The sequence below is a fragment of the Camellia sinensis genome, chromosome 8 (genome assembly GCF_055761805.1).
Source record: "Camellia sinensis isolate YWXY chromosome 8, ASM5576180v1, whole genome shotgun sequence".
NCBI lineage: Eukaryota > Viridiplantae > Streptophyta > Magnoliopsida > Ericales > Theaceae > Camellia > Camellia sinensis.
In genome coordinates this window covers 39685985-39709166 of record NC_138968.1, presented here as the reverse complement: position 1 = coordinate 39709166, position 23182 = coordinate 39685985, and the positions used below count along the sequence as shown (strand labels likewise).

Here is a 23182-nt window from a genome sequence, read left to right as displayed (position 1 = left end):
CCATAGCGACAAATGATGTTGTTTCTGATAAACTTTGCAACGTGTGACGCCTTCAACACCGCATACGATTGGGCCTCGACCCACTTCGTGAAATAATCTATCGCAACAAGGATGAACTCATGCCCATTCGACCCCTTCGGAGTGACAGCCCCGATTACATCGATTCCCCAAACTGAAAACGACCATGGCGAAGTCATGTTGTACAGCTTCGACGGCGGGATGTTCATACGGTTTGCATGAATCTGACACTTGTGGCATCGCCGAACAAAACTAATACAATCCTCCTCCATGGTGGACCAGTAGTAACCTTGTCTGAGGATCTTCCGTGCTAGCATTACTCCGTTCATATGTGCACCGCATTCTTCTCCATGGATGGCCTCCATCAGGCGCTTTGATTCTTCGGCTTCAACACACAGCTTGTGCATTCCCAGATGACCTCTCTTATACAGCTTACCCCCACAGATGATGAACTGGACGGCCATTTTTCTGATTGCCCTCTTATCCTTGGCATTTACCCCTGGCGGGTATGCTTCTTTTTCCAAGAAATTCCAAATGCCATAATACCAGGGGTTTTCGTCCTGAACCTCATCTATAGCAGCGATCGACTCATAGGCTGGCGCAAATTTCTGGTCAATGACAATTGGACGCATCCGGATTCCAAATGGGATGTCTATCATGGAAGATAGAGTTGCTAAAGAATCTGTGAACCTGTTGTTCTCTCTTGGAAGATGAGCAAAGTTTAGCTTTTCAAACCGAGGGATTAGTAAGTCCAAGGTCTGGTGGTACATCATCATCTTTTCTTCTTTGACTTTCCAGTCTCCGTTTGCTTGAGAAACAACAAGGTTCGAATCCCCGATGACGTCCAAACGTCTTGCCCCTAGTTCCAAGGCCACTTCTAGGCTGGCAATGCACGCCTCGTATTCTGCTTCGTTGTTCGAGACTTTGAACCGGAGTTTGAAGGCTAGAGGGATACGGGAACTGTCGGGTGCTATCAGCAACACCCCTATCCTATATCCGTACTGATTTGATGCTCCGTCAAAGTACATCGTCCAATATTCGTCGTCGATGTGTAAAATGGCTTCATCTGGGAATAGGTATTCAATTGCTTCACCTTCTTCGACTGGATGATCGGCCAAGAACTCTGCCACTGCTCTTCCTTTGACTGACTTGCGTGTCACATATTTCAGATCGAATTCGGAGAGTAACAGCAGCCAACGAGCTAGCCTACCCGTAAGTGCTGGTTTCTCGAAAAGGTATTTGATGGGATCTAGTCGTGAAACCAACATTACGGAGTGAGCTAACAGGTAGTGCCGCAACTTCCTGGTAGCCCATACCAAAGCTAAGCAAGCCTTCTCGAGCGGAGTGTAGCGGGTCTCGTAGTCCAACATCTTCTTACTCAGATAGTAGATAGCCCTTTCCACCTTATCCTCCGATTCTTGTGCGAGCATGCAGCCCATTGTAGTCTCTGTCACTGAAAGGTACAATATCAAAGGCTTTCCCGGTTCTGGTGGCGACAACACGGGCGGGTTCTGTAAATATTTCTTGATCTGTTCAAAAGCAGCTTGGCATCGGCCGTCCCATTGGAACTTCTTGCCTTTCTTCAGGAGACCAAAAAGTGGTTCACAAGTCAAGGTTAATTTTGAGATAAACCGTCTTATGAATTGCACTTTACCCAGAAAGCCTCGCACCTCCTTTTCAGTCCTTAGTGGTGGCATTTCTAAGATGGCCTTGATCTTTGAAGGGTCGACCTCGATGCCCCTTTGTGTAATCAGAAACCCCAGCATTTTTCCCGCTGCAACACCAAACGTACACTTCTGAGGGTTTAGCCGCAACCGAAATTCTCTGATCCTTTGAAAGAACTTTTGCAAGGCGGTGTAGTGGCCCTCTCTTTCTTTGGACTTGACAATCATGTCGTCCACATACACCTCAACCTCTTTGTGGATCATGTCGTGCAATATTGTGGTCGCGGCCCGTTGATAAGTAGCTCCGGCGTTCTTCAACCCAAACGGTATTACTCTGTAGCAGTATGTTCCCCACGGGGTGGTGAATGCAGTCTTTTCTCTATCTTCTGGTGCCATCACTATCTGATTGTACCCTGAGAAGCCATCCATGAATGAGAGCAAAGCATGCCCTGCTGTGAAGTCCACCACCTCATCAATATGCGGTAAGGGAAAGTCGTCCTTCGGACTAGCTCTGTTCAAATCCCTGAAATCCACGCATACCCGGATCCTGCCATCCTTCTTCGGGACTGGAACGATGTTGGCCAACCAAGTCGGGTATTCGGATACCAGCAGGAAGCCTGCATCAATCTGCTTGGTGACCTCTTCCTTAATCTTGAGAGCCCAGTCCAGACGGATCCTTCTGAGTTTCTGCTTGACAGGTCGGGCTTTGGGGTCAAGGGGGATCCGGTGCTGTACAATCTCAGGATCGATCCCAGGCATGTCTTCATAGGACCACGCGAAAACATCTTTGAAATCTTTTAATAAAGCGACTAAGCGCTCGCGTTCCTCCGAAGACAGCATGGACCCGATCTGGACCAGCCGCGGGTCCTCCTCAGTACCAATGTTCACGATAATGATTTCATCCGTTAAGGGTTTGACAAATCTCTCCTGCTCCTGCTCAATTAAACGTTGCAAAACTGGAGGAATTTCGTCCTCGTCGTTTTTATCAAAATTTTGAAAGTCTGAGTTTATGCAATAAATTAAGGGCACAAAAAAGTACTCAAAAACCACAGTTACTTGATTCTCATTAAGCTCATCCAAATCGTCCGAATTCTCGGTTACAACAGACTCAAATGAGAAAGAAAAAGACGACCTGGACATAACTGTGGCATCCGGGTTATCATCCCTAGGATTACCAGACTTAGACTCAATCGAGCTGGAACCTGATTCTGACTCACAGGACTCGGTGGAATCAGATTCCGGCTCACTACCTAACCCGGTGTTGCTGGACAAAAATCCCTCCTCGTACTGCCAAGTGAGAGAGGGTGCGATAGATGCATCCAAGATAGTCGCTGGAAAGCCCGCAGCTGTTTCATCTCCAATCATGGAAACCGAGGAGTTATCCCCCAAGCACTTTTGGTCGATCGAAGGATCTGAAAGTAGACACGCCAGCGCTACCCCCATCTCAAGTTCGGTGCTCTCAGAATCCACTGTCTTGTACTGCTCAGCCTCAGCTGATGGGTCTGTCTGCTCTTCGGCAACGTCATCCCCGGGTAGTTGCAAGTCGAAGAAGATCTCGAAACCAAGCACGCGCTTCTTCTCCGCGTTCAGCCATGGCTCTGGGAAGCCGCAAAATGAAAAGTCTTCCCCCTCCCGGACGAAGCGTCCGTTTAGGGTACCCTGAATGGGCCGATGCATTAATTCGAAAGGCTTCCCAGCCTTCTTTGCTCTGGCTCTTCCGGCCATCTCTTTCCCCTTCCTCACCCAGTCCTCTTTGGTGGGCAAATAACCCAATCCAAAGGTGTGAGGGTTGTGTGGCACTTCGGCCAATGCTGCGACGTCTTTCCGGCCGCTTCTTCCCAATCCCATTCCGGGGATGTGTTGTAACTTGTTCATGACGTAGACAGATTGAGCGCTGACGTACACCCCCTCATTCACAGCCATAACATTCTGTACCACTCGAGCCTCAGCCAAAGTGAACCCTGACAAGAACACATCCTCAATGCCATGCTCGATTTCCAATACTGGTGTGGACACTTCCGGCGGCGGATGGATTGATGAATTCCCAAAGACAATAGCTACCCCCTTCCCGTGAGGGTACTTCAGCATCTGATGTAGAGTGGAAGAGACTGCCTTGACTTGGTGCAACCACGGTCGCCCCAAAAGTAGGTTAAAGGTTGCGGGAACGTCTAAGACATGGAATTCAATGTTGTGTTGTCCTGGACCAACCTTGGTTTGAATTTTAATAGTCCCCATCACTTCCCTGCTGGTATTATCGTATGCTCTGATTACTTGAGTAGTCGGCACGAAGTCCGCAGGCTTCAACCCGATTGCATACGCTGTTCTGGTTGGGCAGACATTAATAGCAGACCCGGTATCAACAAGTACCACCGGTATCCATTTGTCTCTACACTCCACGGAAATGTAGAGGGGTTTGTTGTGATTCGTGCCCTCAGGCGGTAGTTCTTTGTCTGAAAAGGTTAAGGCCGGGGAACCTCCTCCTAGAAAAACCAGCCCAACCAGCTGCTCTGGTGTGGTATCTATGGAGAGTTTGGACTTGTCCATAGCAGATAGGACAGCTTGCCTATGTACTCGCGATGCCATAAGCAGTCCCCAGATGGAGATGTCTGCTTGTATCTTCTTTAGCTGTTTCAGCACAGCTTCCTCTTCAATCTGCTTCTCCTTCTGTTTCTCCGCTTCTTTATCCTTCCCGGATGCCTCGGGTTGGTCTAGGTGCGGGGGCTTGAAGTACCGCCCGCTTCTCGTCATGTGATCCACCTCATCAAGGTACCAAGTGTCATCCGGTTGATTACTTCCCCAGTCTTCGTCTGTGTGGGCGAGACATAAGTCATCGTCTTCCCACTACATTCCGCTGGCATTCAGAAGGCACTCGTCTGGTTCGGGCATGTTCGTGCTCACAGCACTTTCAATCTGCATGCCCACAGCATCCTCTGTTCTTGTGCCCGCAGAACTTTCGATCCCTTCATGGATCTTGGCTTTCCCGGTTCTCTCAGAACCCTGTTGTTTTATCTGCGTCAGTACAGCTTGTTGTTCAATCTTCACAATGCTTCCATCCTGAGCGAAATTCTTCGTACCGGCGCTCTCCGGCAATGTAACTTGACTTCCGGCCCTTCCGGCCACAGCTGATACCCTCGCCCCTGCCGGGCCCTGTTCTGGTTGGGATTCTCCCACTACATCTGGTTGATCATCGAGCCATCCAGTGGCCTCTGCCAATTCCTCATAGTCGAACCAGTTGATTGCCGCGTCTCCTGATTCTTGATTATCGAAAAATTGTAGGTTGGCAAAGTCCCCCTCTACAGCTGTCAGATCATCTGCCCCTTGCTCAAATCCATCCCCCCAGATCACACACAGCTCTCCTGTCTCTGGCAATTCTATATCCAGCCCAATCTGGTCTGTTGATAAGATGTACTCACTTGGATCATAAGCTCCCCCAGCAAGACTCTGTTCAATCCCAGATTTAACAATCCCATTCTCTCCTGAAGTCTACCCTACCCCATCTTCGATGGTCACCACCATCGGCTCTGGTTGGGTTGTGCAGATGTTCAACATGCACAAGAAGTCAGTGCAGTCAGGGAGGAACACCTCCGGCTTGGGTAGATGGGTAGGAGTAATATAGATGCTAGGATCGTAAGACACGACCCCAGTCTGGATAAGATTGACTCTTTTAGGAGGTGGAGTTTGGTTGTGTGTAGGGAGGGAATTGGTTGTGACGTTGGGTTTTTCTGGTGGCAAAATCACATTTTTGTCAACGAGGTCTTGAATCTCGTGACGCAGCCTGAAACATTGGTCGGTATCATGGCCGTGCTGCTGGTGATATGCATAGTACTTGGCTGGGTTGTGAAAGAGAGGGAGTGGATTCGGCAATGGCCTCGGCTCTAGGGCTTTTAGATGCCCCTTTCTGATCAAGACCCCCAGAGCCTTAGACAAAGGCATGTATAGTGGGGTGAAGGTTATTTGGCCTCTGGGGGGGTATTTGGAGGTTTGAGTATTGCTTCCGGATGCACCGGAGAAGGGTGTGGCTGCCATGGGCCTTGGAAGGGGAGGGGGAATGGTGGTGACCATACTGACCTCCGAAGCTCTTGCAGTTACAGCGCCACTCGGGCCTGCATTGTTGTTACGGTTGAAAATCCTCCTCGGTTGCTCCCTATCCTGGTCAATCAGACCTTGTTTCATTGCGTCTTCGATTTGTACCCCCATCTCGTGTAAATCTGAGAAAGTAGGAAAGGGGAGTACAATCATTCTCTACATCAACTTTGGTTGGAGATTGCGCACAATCATCCGGATTTGGTCCTTATCAGTGGGCCTCAAAGTCATCATCGACGCCTTTGCCCTCCACCGGGTCACAAAGTCTGAGAAAGTTTCCTTGGGCTCCTGCCTTGTCGTTTCGAGATCACGAGTTGTAATCTCGATCTAAGTGTTGTACGAGTATTGCGCGACAAAGGCCTCAGCCATTTCATCCCAGCTTCTTTTTACTTCATCCTCTAAATTTGCGTACCAGATGGCGGCCACACCGGACAGGGTTCGGCCGAATAGTGAAAGCTTTTATGGTCGGGTCAGGCCCATTGGCCGCAGGATGTCTGAGAATAGCCGAAGATGGACCATGGGGTCGCCGGACCCGTCAAAGCGGTCAATTTGCGGCATCTTGAACCTATCAGGCAATGTCACGGCCACGTCGGTATATCCGTCCTCGATATCCGGGATAGCCCTTACCCCTTGCGATTTCTTGAAGAGCTTCTCAAGCTTGCTCAATTTCAGAGCTGTATGGTCAATCTCGAACTCAAAGGGGGAGTCCGGGTGGTTGGGTGTATGGGTTTTGGACAGTTGAGGCGGAAGCGAGGGCGGAGTTGGCCCCGTTGGAAGGTTTGTGTCCTCTTGTAGGTTCTGGATATTTGGCACGGTGTTTTGGGTGTTTGGCAGAGCGTTCTGAATAGTAGGCGCCTACTCGGGTAAGGGAGTCCCTGGCGGATGAGGAACTTGATGTGAAGCAGATGCCGCATTTTGCTGTTGCAATCTGGTAATTAGCTTGGCCTGTTGGGCCACGATCTCAGCCTGTTGTTTGGCAAACTTATCCCGGTGAATGGCATCCTATTGCATGGCTCTCATGGTTTCTTGCATCTGACGCATCATTTCCTCGACTCCTGTCGGTGTTGCCATACTGCCCTGGTTTGTCCGAACTATTGGCAAGTCTATTTCTATAGCGGTAATTGGGATCCCAATCTAACTGTCCACTGACGGGGTAGTCCTCTGCTCGGATACACTACGCTTCCTCGGTCTTTGCCTGATAACCGGGGGTAGAGAATGGAACACTGGCTGTCCTTCAATTAGATCCTCAGATCAATTGAGTCGACGACCTCGTGTCCAAAGTGCTTGGGGAATGTCTGCTGGGTTGGAAGCAATTGTTCTAGAACTGCCCCTAGCAAAAGATAAATAAAGCGAAAAGGAAATAAATAAACAGATAAACGGACAGCATAACAGCTTAAAATAAATGCATGACACACAGCCTGGCATAACAACACACGGTCGACAAGCTGAATACACACTGTCCTCAATCACTGATTATTATCCCCGAATCACTGTCCCCAAAGACTGAATTTGATACCCGCAGATAACTGATTCTCAAATACTGACTGATGCCCGCAGGCCGGATACCCACAATACTGAACTGACGCCCGCAGGCCTGATGCCCAAACCCTGTAAACTGATACATGCATTCGTATGGAGACGCACCCCAAAGCACATAACAAGTAAGTGAGAGCCAAAACACCCCTATGTTGGGGTAAGGTTTCCCTGCCCTATTTTGTCAGGAGCTAGGGTTTCACTACGCACACAGCGGTTTCAAACAACCTATAAACGGATAAGCAACCTGTCCTAGTTTGGAATGGTTACTACGGATTCGAATATGCACTAGGTCGAATGGTCAAAAAGGATGCCCCGGTAAAATCGGGGTTTGTGTTCCCATACTGGCAGAGCCCACAACCGGTCAGCCTTATGGTCATGCCTTGACAAGACAAGCCTCCGGCAAACCGTTCAGGAATAGCATATGGCAAACACGGTGTCCTAGGCGCACCAATGCAAATGCAATGCAAAGAAACACACAAGTGTAATCAAAACAAGATATCATGAGTTCGAGTCAAGTCCTCTAAATCCCGAGCAGAGTAGCCAGAAACTGTAGACGTCCCCGAACGCCCCAAGAGGAACGAGCTCCCGTTCCGTTCATTTGGGGTCACTACAGCTCAGGACTCTCAAATTGTCATGGTTCTAAGTCTGAACCAAAGAGTCCAAATCCAGCAAATCGTTTTGAGAAAATAGATTTTTTGAAAGAAGTGCCAAACATGGACTGCTTTGCCAGATACAGAGTCGCCACCTAAATATTTTATTTTGGGAGGAATTTAGGAAACCCTGACTCGTTTGCCTAAGGCCACGTATCCGTCATCACCAAAGTTGCCTCGGCTCGAGAACTTGGGTACGATTGGGGAAGGTCACTTCGTGAGCACCCCCGCTCGCCCGATCAAAGATCGGCCTCTACTAACCATGATATCTAGTTTTGAAAACATTGTGTGTTCTTATTCCGGTTATTAGCCTAGATTTACTATGTGATGCGCACAGCATACAAAAATAGACTGGATCGCCTGAATTGGAACAAAACATTTCCTGCTTGTTTTTTTTTGAAAGACGGTTTGCTACTCGCAAGTAGGCTTAAAATGCAGATTTTGCCACCCTCAGGTGGGCTTAAGAAGAGATGGTTTTGCCACTATCTAGTGGACTTAAAACTCACAGTTAATGATTTGTTCCAATCCAGATAACCCAACCTTCACCCACAGGCATTCAGGCAGTTATATCACATAAGCACATAACCTCATGGTAAGCATGCTATTCATGGCAGTCACTCACACGCATGCAAGGATGCTAAAGCATAAAACTCACCGAGTACTCCAAGCCAAAACAAAAGCTCATTAGAAATCCATGCATGATCCTAATTATACAGAAATGCCTAATGCAACACATGCAAAGTGCAACTATAGCAGGCTCGGCTATTCTAAACATGGCATATGGAATGCTACAGCTAACATGTATTCAACTTGGAATTGAAATACAAATGCAGTTATTATGATGCGCCGAGCCCGGTGCATGCAAAACAGATGAATGAATGCAAACATGCTATCATACTGTATGCTAATTGAAATATGCCCTAATCTAACCATCATAAGCAGGTAAATAAAAGGGAAGAAAGACGTGGGGTTGGAAGACATACATCACACTCACGCACACTTATTACAACATTGCCCTCGCGCAGAGGGTCTGAATAAATATACAGTCCCGAATAAAAGAATAGTACAGTCCAAATAAATATTATAGTCCAAATATGTACAAATTCCTAATTAATTAACAAATTAACTAAGAAAATAAATAAACTGGCATGCAAGCCAGGGACTGCCTTGATTCCATTCCGGATGATGAATGATGCATGCCCGGGTTGCCTTTGCGCGGAAATCCATGACGATGCCCCAATTAGCCTCTGTTTGCACCTGTTCTTGAAATGCGTGCCAAGCCTCGGAAGACCGCTGATTCTTGATTTGCTGCAACAGAGAACAGGAAAGGGGCATAGCAATGTATTTTCACAAATATATGCATGCCTCGATCCTCGTGCCACCAATCACGCATCTCGATGCATGATGGTCGAGGGGTCGAATTGCACAATTCAATATAGGATGAATGCACATGAAAACACAACTAAAACCTAACTCCATCATGGACAATCCGGAGTGTCGGTGACTGGGGAATTGAGACACGTTCCGTCACTCGGAGTACGAAATGCACCTCGTTTCCCGTGCCCGGGCTAACTCCTATCCCGAACACGATGCAATATGCATGACATGCATGAGATGCAATATGCATGACATGCATGAAATGGCATACACAATCCTAACATACACAATGTTATGGAATGGCATACAAGCTGCACGAGGTAATACACAACTGAGCATACACAATGCTATGGATGAAATGGCATACACAATGCACAATGGACTTACACCAACACGAGTGGACCTCAGCCACACTCACACAGGAGGCCATTAGATGAAAACAAGACAACTCGTGCACGCGTGCACGCAAACCGAGGACCGACCTTCAGGCACCGAAATGCCACTCTAATGAGACATGGAAAAGACATGGAATATGATATGCAAACATGCAAAAATCAGTAGCAAAATGAGGGGCAAAATAGCCCCGAAACAAGGCGAAATGACACCCGATGTATGGAATTTCTCCCGAAATGCAAAACTAGGTACATGAAATGGCTTACAGCTATACAAAGCATGCATAATTGGTACATGAAGTATGAATACAGAAGCTAGGAAGCCCCAAAACAAGCATGTTTACAATTTAAAGCATGGCCAAACATGGAACACAAATGAGGCTAGATTAGCATACAAAAATGGGGCCAAGAGAGGGGTAATGAAACAACTCACAAATGCTGGCCCCAAACAGAGAAGGGGCCTTCTACAATATTGAAGAGGGGCCAAAAATATGATGTTTTAAAGTTGATGGCCAAGCCCAAAACAGTATACAAGTATGCTCAAAATACTATGCAAGATTAAGGCCAAAAAAAGAGCTACAACATAAAGTGTACAAAGGGTGTCTCAAACAGCCATAGACCCTTAATGAAACATGAAGAGGGGGTCAAAATAGGGCCATTTTTAGTTCGGACCAAAGTCCAAAAACAGAGACACAATAGGCTAATAAATCATGCAAAAATGGGGACCAAAGAGGGGTATAACGACAAGTGGCACATGGAGGTCCCAAACAGTGATGAGCCCTTCTTCAATGTTGAAGAAGGGCTCAAAATAAGCCTATCTACAGTTTACATCATGCTCCAAAACTGTCACGCCCCAAACCCGCCCCTAGAAGTTTGGGCATGACCACTTCAGAAACGGACACTTAACCTGTTTTATATCTATATATATGGGGCCTGAACGGAAGCACTAAATATTAAAATTTGACACTGGAAACAAACTCCATCGAGCTACTACTATCATGCCAAGATCACAAACTTTTAACAAACAAATAAAATCTAAAACATACACCTGAACATCGGTTATATACATATATATATATACAGACCCAGCCCTATTATTGGGCATATACAAAAACATGAGAGCTATATACATCACTCTTAGATAGACATTCAAAAAGCAAGCCAGCATCTTATCAGCTTAACAAAATCAATGACTGTGTATAGTGCTTGGACACACGAAGGTTGACAAAAGAAGGCAGCGTCATGGCTAGGACTGACCATCTGATTGGTGACCTACAGAAACAGACATAACAGAGAGTGAGCCGGACTCAGTGAATAGTAATACATAAATAAAACGATGCTTAATTTGAAACATAACGCAGGGCAATGCATATAAAGATGTAGAGTTCACATAGTTAGTCTGATTCTGTGCTAAGTACATAATGGCCTTAGGTTCAATCTTGCAACATAAACATGGTGGCTATAAGCCCTTGAAACATGTGGCATGAAGCCCTTATAACATATGGCACTAAGGCCCTTGAAACATGTGGCATAAAGCCCTTGTAACATATGGCACTAAGGCCCTTGAAAAGTTGGCATGAAGCCCTTGAAACAAAGAACTTGTAACATCCTTGAACTTGTGACAGACTTAAACTTGTAACATACATAAACTTGTAACATACATAAGCTTGTAACAACATAAACTTGTAACATACACTTGAAACATACCTGAATATGCTTGAACTTGTAACATACTGGAAACATGCCTAAAATATACTTGAACATCATTCATTAATTCGAACGGAACATATCATAACTAGAGCATTTCTTGTTGTATCATGTCATTATCGTACGCTTAACAATGAGAGACTAATTCACATTCTCATGAGGGTCACACAATGATTCTAAACTTTGCACTTATAACGTAGATTCTGAATAACTTCCAATTTATAAGCATCATAGCAAAATAACTTCAATTCATATGGATGCACATAGCTACTCTTATATTTACTCAGAATCCATCATTCAAGAATGAACATAAGTTCTTTTGGGTAAATGACTTACTCTACGTGCTCTATTAATCAATAGCATACACCTTTGTTTAATCATTCTTATATGTTAACATAGTTGCCTTGCCTTGTAATTAACAGAGTCCTAATGGTAACCGTTACATCATTCCCATGAGTTGACATAATGAACGTAAAGTTGACAGGACATTCCTGATAACTAGTAACGAAAAGTAAGCATATTTTCATTAGATTACAGATGACTTTATCGGTGTCACATAACTTCATATTTCACAAATGGCCCTTGGCCACATAGATTCATAATTCACAAATGGCCCTTGGCCACATAGATTCATAATTCACAAATGGCCCTCGGCCACATCGTTTCATATTTCACAAGTTGGTGATCCATACTTCACAAATTCAAGATGCATATTTCACAAATCCTTTTTGATGTTTCCATAATTTCACAATGTTCCTCATATAGCATACACCTTTGATGTTTCCATAATTTCACAATATTTACGTAGCATACATAACATACATGTCAACATAATTCTTATGACGAAGGTCATAACGTCAATAACAATAATCATTAACGGTTAGAGATACATCGAAGTACTACTACTCACAGTGCTATAACGGAGTGCTCGTCCTTCTCAGGTTATGCCCTACACGTGTACACAACTTATACAGTAAGGCATTAAACACAAATTCCAGGAATACCAGAGGGTTAAGCATGTAAAACAGAGCAAACAATATTTTGCAGCATGAAGTTTCAAACCTACTTCTCCAACTCAATATATATATATATATATATAAGATTACTAGTCTTACAAAACACATTATGGAATCTACACCCATTCATCTTCTATTCAAAGAAAGAAAGGATTTTTATGAACATTTCCATGTTCCCCAAAACTCCTTAAATTTCTAGTGTTTTCACCAAAAACCAAACATTTCCCCATCCCCATAAGAAATCCTATTAAATCATTCTCTTGGTTTAATAACTAAGCAAGCCCACAAATATTTAGTAAAATGATTTGGGATTAAAACCATTCTTGAAAACTTCACATTTTAGGTCACAAAAATTAATATCAACATAGTTAATACCATCCCACATAATCATCACAATTCAACATATCTCAAAAGGAATTCTTAAATTCCATTTCAACATTCCATAATCGAATTTATATCATCCACATTATCAGTAAATCTTTTCCCCCAATTTCCCTTTTATTAGAACATAATTTACAATGTATTTAACAAAGTTCAATCGCAAAATTTAAACATAATTTTCAAACATAACCAAATTCCAATTAAACTTGAACACATCTAATTCAACCTACCACTTTCATGATTCAACTATCAATTTGGGCCAAATCATGGATTATCATCAAAAATCAACCTAGGGTTTCTAAGAAATCTACAAATTTCAAATAAAATTTTAAATCTTCTTAACCCATTACTTTTTATTTCAAATCTTCCTATTTATTAGGCACCCTAGGTCCATAACCCATAAACCATACTCTAAACCCCATAATAGAACCCCAACATACCTCAAAAATTTCGAAATTCCATTCGGTAGAAAGTGGTGATCTCCTCTTATTCTCCATCCTTGATGCAAGATCCATGGTTGATTTGTTGAGAAAAGTGGAGGAAATCAAGGTTTTGGGAGCTAGGGTTTCGGACATGGAAGAGGGAAGAAGAAGAGAGGAAAAGAAAATCTAAGAAATGACTCAAAAATCACATTTTTGAGCTGCTGCCCCGCACATCGCCGCACGTGCGCCGCATTTCCCACACGTGTGGTCCTGCTTCCAGCATAGATATGGAAACTTCAAACATGCGTAACTCTCTCATCCGGACTCCGTTTTAGGTCATTCTTGTGCGCAAATTGAAGCCCCGAAAATAAGCTTTCCAATGGTTCTAACCTCACATCCAAATTCCAAGTGTGGAACAAGAAAAGGGAAAAAGAGTGACGGTAAACGAATTATTCAAATTAAAGTTTTTGATCCAATCTTACTTTACCATCATCTTATCATCTCAATCAATACCCCAAAATAAGGTAAGAATATTCCAAGCACACTTGGCCAAAAATACTATGCAAGATTATGGCATACAAAGGGGTAATGAATCAAGTGTAAGATGGGGGTCCCAAACAGGGTAAGACCCTTAATGAAACAGAAAAAAAGAGCTCAAAAAAATGATATCTCCAGTTATGGTCGGAGCTCAAAACAGTAAGCAAAAGGGGCTAAGAAAACTTGTAAAAATGAGCTAGAAAGATGGAGAAATCAACTCACCCTTGAAGACCAATCCTTTGCTACCTCTTGGACCAAGAAAAGTTGCCTCCTAGCCTCTGAGAAGACCTCCAAGCTGCTGAATGGAAGTGGTAGTGTGGTGCTAGGTGGTGATGAAGAAAAAGGGGTAGAACTTGGTTGTTTTTTAGGGTTAAAGAGGGAGATGGAGGGAGGTATGTATATGCAAGCTCAAGGCAATTTTCTCAACCCTCAAGACAGAGCTGGAGGCTCTGTTATGTAGACAAAAATGGGGGAGAAATTGAGGGAAAAAGTGGGAGGAAAATGGATCAAGTTTCCCCCCAAAAGTTGTCCCCCGGATACAGGTTTTTTGCGGGGAAAACAGATATACAGCTGGAATATACACACCCTGAGGAGCAAGGCCGGCCAGGTTTTGGAGCTGCAGGTGGCCGGCCGGCCACCCCCCATGGCCGGCCGGCCAAGGGTCAAAATGGTCAAAAAGATTTTCTGGCCGGCCACCACAAATTGGTGTCCTCCCAGGTGCCCTCAACACAATCCTGTGGTTCAAAATTGTCAACTGTAAAACAGGAGAGAGAATAGGCCATTTTTAGGAAGGGTTCAAAAGGGTCAGGTGGAATTGCTGGTCGGCCACCAACTTTTGGTGTCCTCCCATGTGTGTACAACACAAATATGGGGGTTAGGATTGAAGAAAGTGACCCTAAGGTGGTCAACATTGGCTTTCAAGTGAGAAAAACAGGCATCGGAGGACGCCAGAGGAATATAACTGGTTGCTGAAACAATTGCTGGCCTCCCACCCTTCTACGGCCTTCCTGGTGATGAAACAGAGGTACCTGCCAAAAATGAACGAAAATCGATGCAAAACGAATGTTCGAGGGCCAGAACGCGCAGTTCGGGGCCCCGAAAACTGCCTGTTAAGCACCGAAAGTGGTATTCGACCACGAAGTGGGTCTCTCAGACCTCAGTGTCCCTCAAAAGGGAGTAAATAAGATGCATGCCAAAAATCGGAGCAATCGGAGATAGTTAGGCGGTCCCGAACCGAGCCACACGGCCTGACGGCTCCGAAAAATCGGGAACCGGGCTCCGAAATGGGCAAAATGGCCTACAGCCACAAAATGTAGCCCACGGCCACTGAGGGATGGTCTACGAGACCTCTCCCTCCCCTCAAGAAAAGAAACAAAGAAAACCGAGTCTGGTTCGCAAACCGAGGCAAGGCACAGAAGAGGGTTCGGAAATCCGGAGGCAGGGCTCACGGCCGCGACTCTAAGACTTCTGAACGAGCACAAAACGCAACATCACCGAGCACTCAATCGGTGACGTCTGAGTCTTAAGGTCGGTTAAAAATGGGGTGTCTACACCAACTTAGGCGATCTAGTCTATACTTGTGTGTTGTACGCATCACATAGTAACTCTAGGCTAATAACCAGAATAAGAACGCTTATGTTTTCAAAAACAAGATATCATGTTAGTAAAGGCCGATCTTCGATCGGGCGAGCGGGGGTGCTCATTGCATGACCTTTCCCTCTCGTACCCAAGTTCCCGAGCCGAGGCAACTTTAGTGATGACGGACACGTGGCCTTAGGCACGAGTCAGGATTTCCTAAATTCCCCAAAATAAAATATTTAGGTGGCGACTCTGTATCTGGAAAAGCAGTCCATGTTTGGCACTTCTTTACAAAAATCAGTTTTCCAAAACGATTTGTCAGATTTGAACTCTTTGGTGATTTATCAATCTCACATTGCACATTGTGAGGTCAGATTAAGAACCGTGACATTTTGAGTCCGAACTGTAGCACTGTATAAAGCCCCTCGAGGCGCATCTACACCAGTGAATAACATATGCGTAAAGGGGTTAAGAATGAATGTCATTTTAGTAATTAGAACAGTCAATTGTATCAGTGAATCAATCATTTAGAACCATAATAGTCATATGTGGTACATCCATTAGCAAAACAGTACAGTAGGTCTTAATAGACCAAACAGTCAGTTGATGGCCATCATAACAGTAAACAGTAGTGGTTCCAAACATGGGAACCGACAAAAATCTCTGTGACAGTAGCAGTAACAGTAAATTGCTATGGATGCCACAGATACAGTTTACAAATAGGACAAACATTCATTCATTAAACAATAACAGTTCAGTAAGCAGAACAGTTGATCATTCAGAAAATAATCATAATTGAACATATCTTTACAACATTGTTACTCACAAAGCACTGGGCTAGAGACAAGCTAACGAGCGTCCTCGGATGTCAACCCTACAGTTGCAGAACGAACACACACTCGGGATCAATAACTTAGCCCCTAACTATACAAGTGTGGTTCTATAACATTATCCTCATTAAGATGCCTTAAACTTGGCCTAGAAATGCCTAGGATGGAATGAGGATGCAAAAATGCACTTTAAAACACTTTTCAAATTTTTGCTGAAACATGGGTCTCGCTCGAGCGTGGCTTTCTACGCTCGAGCGGACATGCAGACAAAGGAGCTCCGCTGGAGCGTAACGTCCCTCGCTCGAGCAGACTGTAAACTCATAAAAAAGTACTGGATGCACGATTTTCACGCTCGACGGACACTCGACCTCCACTCGAGCGTGAGACTCAGATCCTCGCTCGAGCGTAAATTCTCTCGCTCGAGCGGACTGCAAAACATATGAACTTCTGGGCATATGCATTTCACGCTCGAGCGTGACTTCCTACGCTCGAGCGGAAGTGCATGTACTCAAAGTGTACGCTCGAGCGTGAGGTCCTATGCTCGAGCGTGGGTCCAAAATCTGGAATTTCCAGATTGATCCTCAAGCATGAAACTCGACTTTTAAAGCTTTAAATTCAATTTTTTTGGGCTAATTTTTTGGAAAACACTTGAAAACCCATAATATAACATGTTTCAAAGATCAATTTGTAAAATCAAAGCCCATAGGTAAGTCAATTGAACACAAATTCAAAGGAAACTTGAAGAACAATGCAAGAACATCACATGCAAGTGTTCTAATGGATTCCAATGTTCCAAAACATAACCAAATGCAAGTTTGAACTCCAAAACATGATGAATTCATGGATTATAACCCAAATGTAGACATGCATGTGGAAATTCTTATGAAAACAACCTCAAAATGCTAGAGTATGTGCATGCATGCAAGAATTCACCCTCAACTCAACACTTTAAATCAAATCTTGACTTAGATCACTAATTTTCCCATGAATCATGCAAGAACAACTTAAATTCACAACCAAGAAGGTGAATTCTTTACCTTAAGTCTTGAATTCCAAAAGTGATAGCTCAATTTTGCAATTAACCTTCAAATCTTCTAAGTTCAAGCAAAATCTAGGTGAATTCAACCCTTTTCTTCTACTCTTCCTCTCTCATACGGTTTGGATCTAGAAAAGGCTGAGGAGATGATATGAAATGCAACAATTAAGTCTAAACAAAGTTTGTAGTAAATGGCCACTCAATGACAATTTGGTAATAACCTCAAACTAATGTGATTTAATTATATTTAATCTAATTTAATCTTTCCGAATCAAATTTTAATTTAACCTATCATAAAATCATATAAATTCTAATTAGCATATAACACTAATTAATTTCTGGTTCGATCGCCGATAAGGCCTTCAATTCGTTGTTCAAAGTTAAAACATAAACAGATTCATTCAGAAATCAAATAGATAGAAATGCATTCAAAACAATACACTCATACAATTGGTTCAAAATTTAATTCTTAATCAGTTACTTATCATGCTTAATCATAGATTAGCACTAATCAGAGGTGAGGGTTGTCACAGTCTTCCCTCCTTCAAAAGAGTTTGGTCCTCCAAACTCGAATTACCTTCATTTTGGAAGAACACTAGATTCAGGGGGGAAACAGTTCAGGATATCTTTTCATCATATCGTCTTCCCCTTCCTAAGTGGCATAAATGCCACCATGGTTTTGCCAATCCACTTTCACTAACAGGATTTCTTTATTCCTCAATTTCTTGATTCGTCAGTTTACAATCTGGATAGGCCATTCTTCATAAGTGTAGTCATCACTTAGCACTACACGGGTAGGTTCAATAACATGAAAGAGATCCCGAAGATAATCCCTCAACATTGAAATATGGAAGACATTATGCATATGCTCCATTTCAGGAGAGAGCACTACTTAATACGCCACCGGATTAATCTTTTCAATGATCTCATACGGTCCGACATATCTCGATGCTAGCTTACCCTTGACTCCAAAGCGAGTCTGACCCTTCATTGGTGTCACTTTAACAAAAACATGATCACCCACTTCATATTCCCTGTCTCGCCTTCGGACATCCGTATAATTTTTTTGTCGACTTTGTGCGGTTTTCAATCTCTGTTGAATTAGTTTCACTTTTTCTGTGGTTTCATGTACAATCTCGGGCCCAAGCAAAGGCCCATCTCCAACTTCTGCCCAGCAGATAGGAGATCGACATTTTCTGCCATATAAAGCCTCGAAAGGCGCCATACCAATGCTCGAGTGAAAGCTGTTGTTGTAGTCAGATTTGGCTAACGGTAAATGATTTTCCCAATTTCCTTCGAAATCAAAAACATACATACGCAGTAAATCCTCCAGAGTCTGGATGGTCCTTTCTGACTGGCCATCTGTCTGAGGATGGTATGCACTACTCAGTCTCAGTTCAGTACCCAATGCAGTTTGCAGACTTTGTCAAAATCTCGATGTGAACTTCGAATCCCTGTCAGAAACAATAGATACAGGCACTCCATGCAATCTAACAATCTCGTCAATATAAATTGTAGCCAATTTGTCCGCATTATAGATGTAGACACCCTATTTTTGACTGACCTTAAGACTCAGACGTCACCGATTGAGCGCTTGGTGATATTGCATATCGTGTTCGTCTAGAGGTTTCAGAGTCTTGGCCGTGAGCCTTGCCTCCGGACTTCCGGACTCTTTTGTGCTTTGCCTCGGTTTGCGAACCAGGCTCAGGCTCTGTTTTCTCTATTTTCTCTTCGCAAAGGGAGGGAGAGGTCTCGTAGATAATCTCTCAGTGGCCGTAGGCTACGTTTCGTGGTCGTAGGCCATTTTTGCCCGTTTGGAGTCCGGTTCCCGATTTTTCGGAATCGTTGGCCGTGTGCCTCGATTCGGGACCGCTTAACCATCTCCGTTTGCCCCGGTTTTTGGCATACTTCTTATTTTCTCCCTTTTGAGGGACACTGTGGTCCGAGAGACCGACTTCATGGTCGAACACCACTCCCGGTGCCTAACAGCCGGTTTTCGGGGCCTCGGGCTGCGTGTTTCGGCCCCCGAACCTTCGTTTTGCATTGGTTTTGGTTCATTTTTGGCAGGGACCTCTTTTTCATTGGTAAGAAGGCCGTAGAAGGGTGGGAGGCCAGTAATTGTTCTGTCAACCAACTTTATCCCTTCGTCGCCCTCCGTCGCCCGATTTTCTTCACTTCAAAGCCAATGTTGAACACCCTTGGGCCATTTTCTTGAACCCTAAATCCCATATTTGTGATGTACACATCTGGGAGGCCACCAATATTTGGTGGCCGGCCAGTAATCCTTTCTGACCCTTTTGAACCCTTTGAAAAGTGGGTTGTTCTCTCTCCTGGTTCACTTTTTTCAGTGTTTAACCACAGGGTTGTGTTGTACACACATGGGAGGCCCTCTTTCTGTGGTGGCCGGCCACTAATTCTCATTGAACCTTTTGACCCTTCGCCGGCCGGCCATGAGAAGTAGCCGGCCGGCCACCTGCAACCTAGATAAGCAGCCGGCCATGCTCCTTGCATCAAGTACGGTACAGCTGTGTATCTATTTTCCCCCCAGATTGTGTATTCGGGGGGGGTGCATTTTTGGGGGGAAACTTGGTTGTTTTCCCTCCATTTTCCCCCCCCCCCTTTTTCCCCCTTTTCTTGCCTATATAACCAGCCTCCAGCTCTGGTTTTAAGGGTTGGAAAAATTACCTAAGAGCTTTGCATACATACACCTTCATCTCCCTCTCTTCCAAGCTCCAATCCTTCAAACCCTATACCATTTTGCACTACACCTCATAGCACCACATCCCCATCTTCCATTCCAGCAGCTAGAAGTTGTTTTCCAGAGCTAAAGAGCCACCAAACTCAAGCCAAGAGTTGCCTAAGGCTTGGTCTACAGGGGTAAGTTCTATTTCCCTCTTTTTCGTCCATATTTTGCATGCTGTCTAAGTCATATTTGCTTGCTGTTTTGGGCTCCGACCCTAACTGGAACTAGGCTTATTTTGAGCTATTTTTCATGTTTGTTTAAGGTTATTTACCTGTTTGAGGTCTCCTTGTTTCACTTTCTTCATTATCTCCCTTGTACGCCATCTTCTTGTGTAGTATTTTTGGCCTATGTATAAACTGTTTTGAGCTCTGTCATGAACTGAAAAGTAGCTTATTTTGAGCCCTTCTTCAACATTGTTGAAGGGCTCATTTCTGTTTGAGGCTTTCATTTATCAGTTGCCTTTATATCTCTCTTTTGGCTCCATTTTTGCATGATTTGTTAGCCTCTTATGCTTCTATTTTTGAGCTTTGGTCCGAACTACAAATGACCTTATTTTGACCCCATATTCATGTTTCATTAAGGGTCTTTCACTTTTTGAGGCATCCTTTATATACTTTGTGTTATATCTCTATTTTTTGCCTTATTTTACATAGCATTTTGAGCATTCTTGTACACTGTTTTGGGTCTAGCCACCAACTGTAAAACATCATATTTTGGACCCCTCTTCAACATTATTGAAGGGTCCTCATCTGTTTGGGGCCAGAAGCTATGGCTTGCTTCTTTATCTCACATTTAGGGCCATTTTTTGCATGCTAGTTTTGCCCTATTTGTGTTTGCTGTTTGGCCTTGCTTAAAACTGTAAACATACTTTTTTTGGGTCTGCCTTGAATCTGTCTTCACATGTCATGATCAAATAATGTATGCTTGATGTAGCTACAAGTCATTTTATGTGCTTAATCTTGCATTTCGGGACCATTTCATGCATCGGGTGCCATATTCCTATGATTCGGGGCTGTTTTGGGTCATGTGTTTGCTGCTGAAACTTGCATGTTTGTATGCCATTTTCCATGCCTTGCCATGTCTTGTTAGAGTGGCATTTTGTGCCTTAGGATCGGTCCTCGGTTTGCGTGCATGCGTGCGCGCATCTCGAGTTGTCTCATTTTCATCGCATGGCCTCTTATGTGAGTGTGGCTGAGGTCCACTCGTGTTGGTGTAAGCCCATGTTGCATTGTGTATGCCATTTTATTTCATAGCATTGCATATGCTAGGTTGTATGTTAGAGCATTGTGTATGCCATGTTACCTCGTGCATCGTGTATGCCATCTCATAGCATTGCGCATGCTAGGTTGTATATTAGTTGCATTCATGCATCTCATGCATATTGCATTGTGCTTGGGATAGGAGTTAGCTCGAGCACGGGAAACGAGGTACGTTTCGTACTCCAAGTAACGGAACGTGTCTCAATTCCAAGTCACCGACACTCCGGATTATCCATGATGGAGTTAGGTTTTAGTTGAGTTTTCATGTGCATTCATTCTATATTGAGTTGCACAATTCAAATCCTCGGCCATCATGCATCGAGATGCGTGATTGGTGACACGAGGATCGAGGCATGCATACATTTGTGAAAATACATTGCTATGTCCCTCTCTTGCTCTCTGTTGCAGCGAATCAAGAATCAGCAGTCTTCTGGAGCTCGGCGCGCTTTCCAAGAATAAGTTGCAAAACAGAGACTAATTGGGGCATCCCAGTGGATTTCCGCGCAAGGCAGCCCAAACATACATCATTCATCAGAGTCAAGGCAGTCCCTGGCTTGCATGCCAGTTTATAGCTTTCCTAGATTAATTTGTAAATTAATTAGGATTTTTGTATTTATTCGGGACTGTAATTATTTATTTGGGACTGTATATTTATTCGGACCCTCTGCGCGAGGGCACAACTGTAATAAGTGTGCGTGTGTGCGTTGTATGTCTTCCAACCCCACGTCTTTCTCCCTTTTATTTATCCGCTTATGATAGTTAGATTAGGGCATATTTCAATTAGCATACAGTATGATAGCATGTTTGCATTCATTCATCTGTATTGCATGCACCGGGCTCGGCGCATCATACTAACTGCATTGTATTTTCAATTCCAAATTGAATACATGTTAGCTGTAGCATTTCATATGCCATGTTTAGAATTGCCGAGCCTGCTATAGTTGCATTTTTGCATGTGTTGCATTAGACATTTCTGTATAGTCAGGATCATGCATGGACTTCTAACCTAGCTTCTGTTTTGGCTTGGAGTACTCGATAAGTTTTATGCTTTAGCATCCTTGCATGCGTGTGAGTGACTGCCATGAATAGCATGCTTACCATGAGGCTATTTGCTTATGTGATATGACTGCCTGAATGCCTGTGGGTGAAGGTTGGGTTATTTGGATTGGAACAATTCATCAAATGTGTGTTTTAAGCCCACTAAATAGTGGCAAAACATCTTTTCTTAAGCCCACCTGAGGGTGGCAAAATCTGCATCTTTAAGCCTACTTGCGAGTAGCAAACCATCTTTCAAAAAACAAACATGGAATGTTTTGTTCCAATCCAGGCGATCCAGTCTATACTTGTATGTTGTGCGCATCACATAGTAAATCTAGGCTAATAACCGGGATAAGAACACACAATGTTTTCAAAACTAGATATCATGGTTAGTAGAGGCCGATCTTTGATCGGGCGAGCGAGGGTGCTCACGAAGTGACCTTCCCCAATCGTACCCAAGTTCCCGAGTCGAGGCAACTTTGGTGATGACGGACACGTGGCCTTAGGCAAACGAGTCAGGGTTTCCTAAATTTCCCCCAAAATAAAATATTTAGGTGGCAACTCTGTATCTGGCAAAGCAGTCCATGTTTGGTACTTCTTTCAAAAAATCTGTTTTCTCAAAACAATTTGCCGGATTTGGACTCTTTGGTTCAGACTTAGAACCATGACAATTTGAGAGTCCTGAGCTGTAGTGAGCCCAATATTGAACAGAACGGGGGGGACTCATTCCACCCTCCCGGGGCGTTCGGGGGACGTCTACAATAGATTGTTTTGACAGGTAAGAAGTGAGCAGATTTAGTCAATCTATCAACAATAACCCAAATTGAGTCCATACCTTTACTGGAGCGAGGCAGTCCAACAATAAAGTCCATAGTAATATGTTCCGATTTCCACTCTGGTATTGGTAAGGGTTGC

General features: G+C 44.1%; 1 long non-coding RNA gene across 1 annotated transcript; it reads right to left on the bottom strand.

Annotated features, from left to right (window-relative positions):
• Window positions 1–10736: 10736 nt before the first annotated feature.
• On the bottom strand, window positions 10737–13496 carry LOC145796516 (uncharacterized). Its single transcript, XR_014336980.1, has 3 exons — window positions 13265–13496; window positions 12338–12376; window positions 10737–10992 (listed from the first exon to the last, which is right to left on the bottom strand). It is a non-coding gene; the product is annotated as an uncharacterized LOC145796516 (long non-coding RNA).
• Window positions 13497–23182: the final 9686 nt, after the last annotated feature.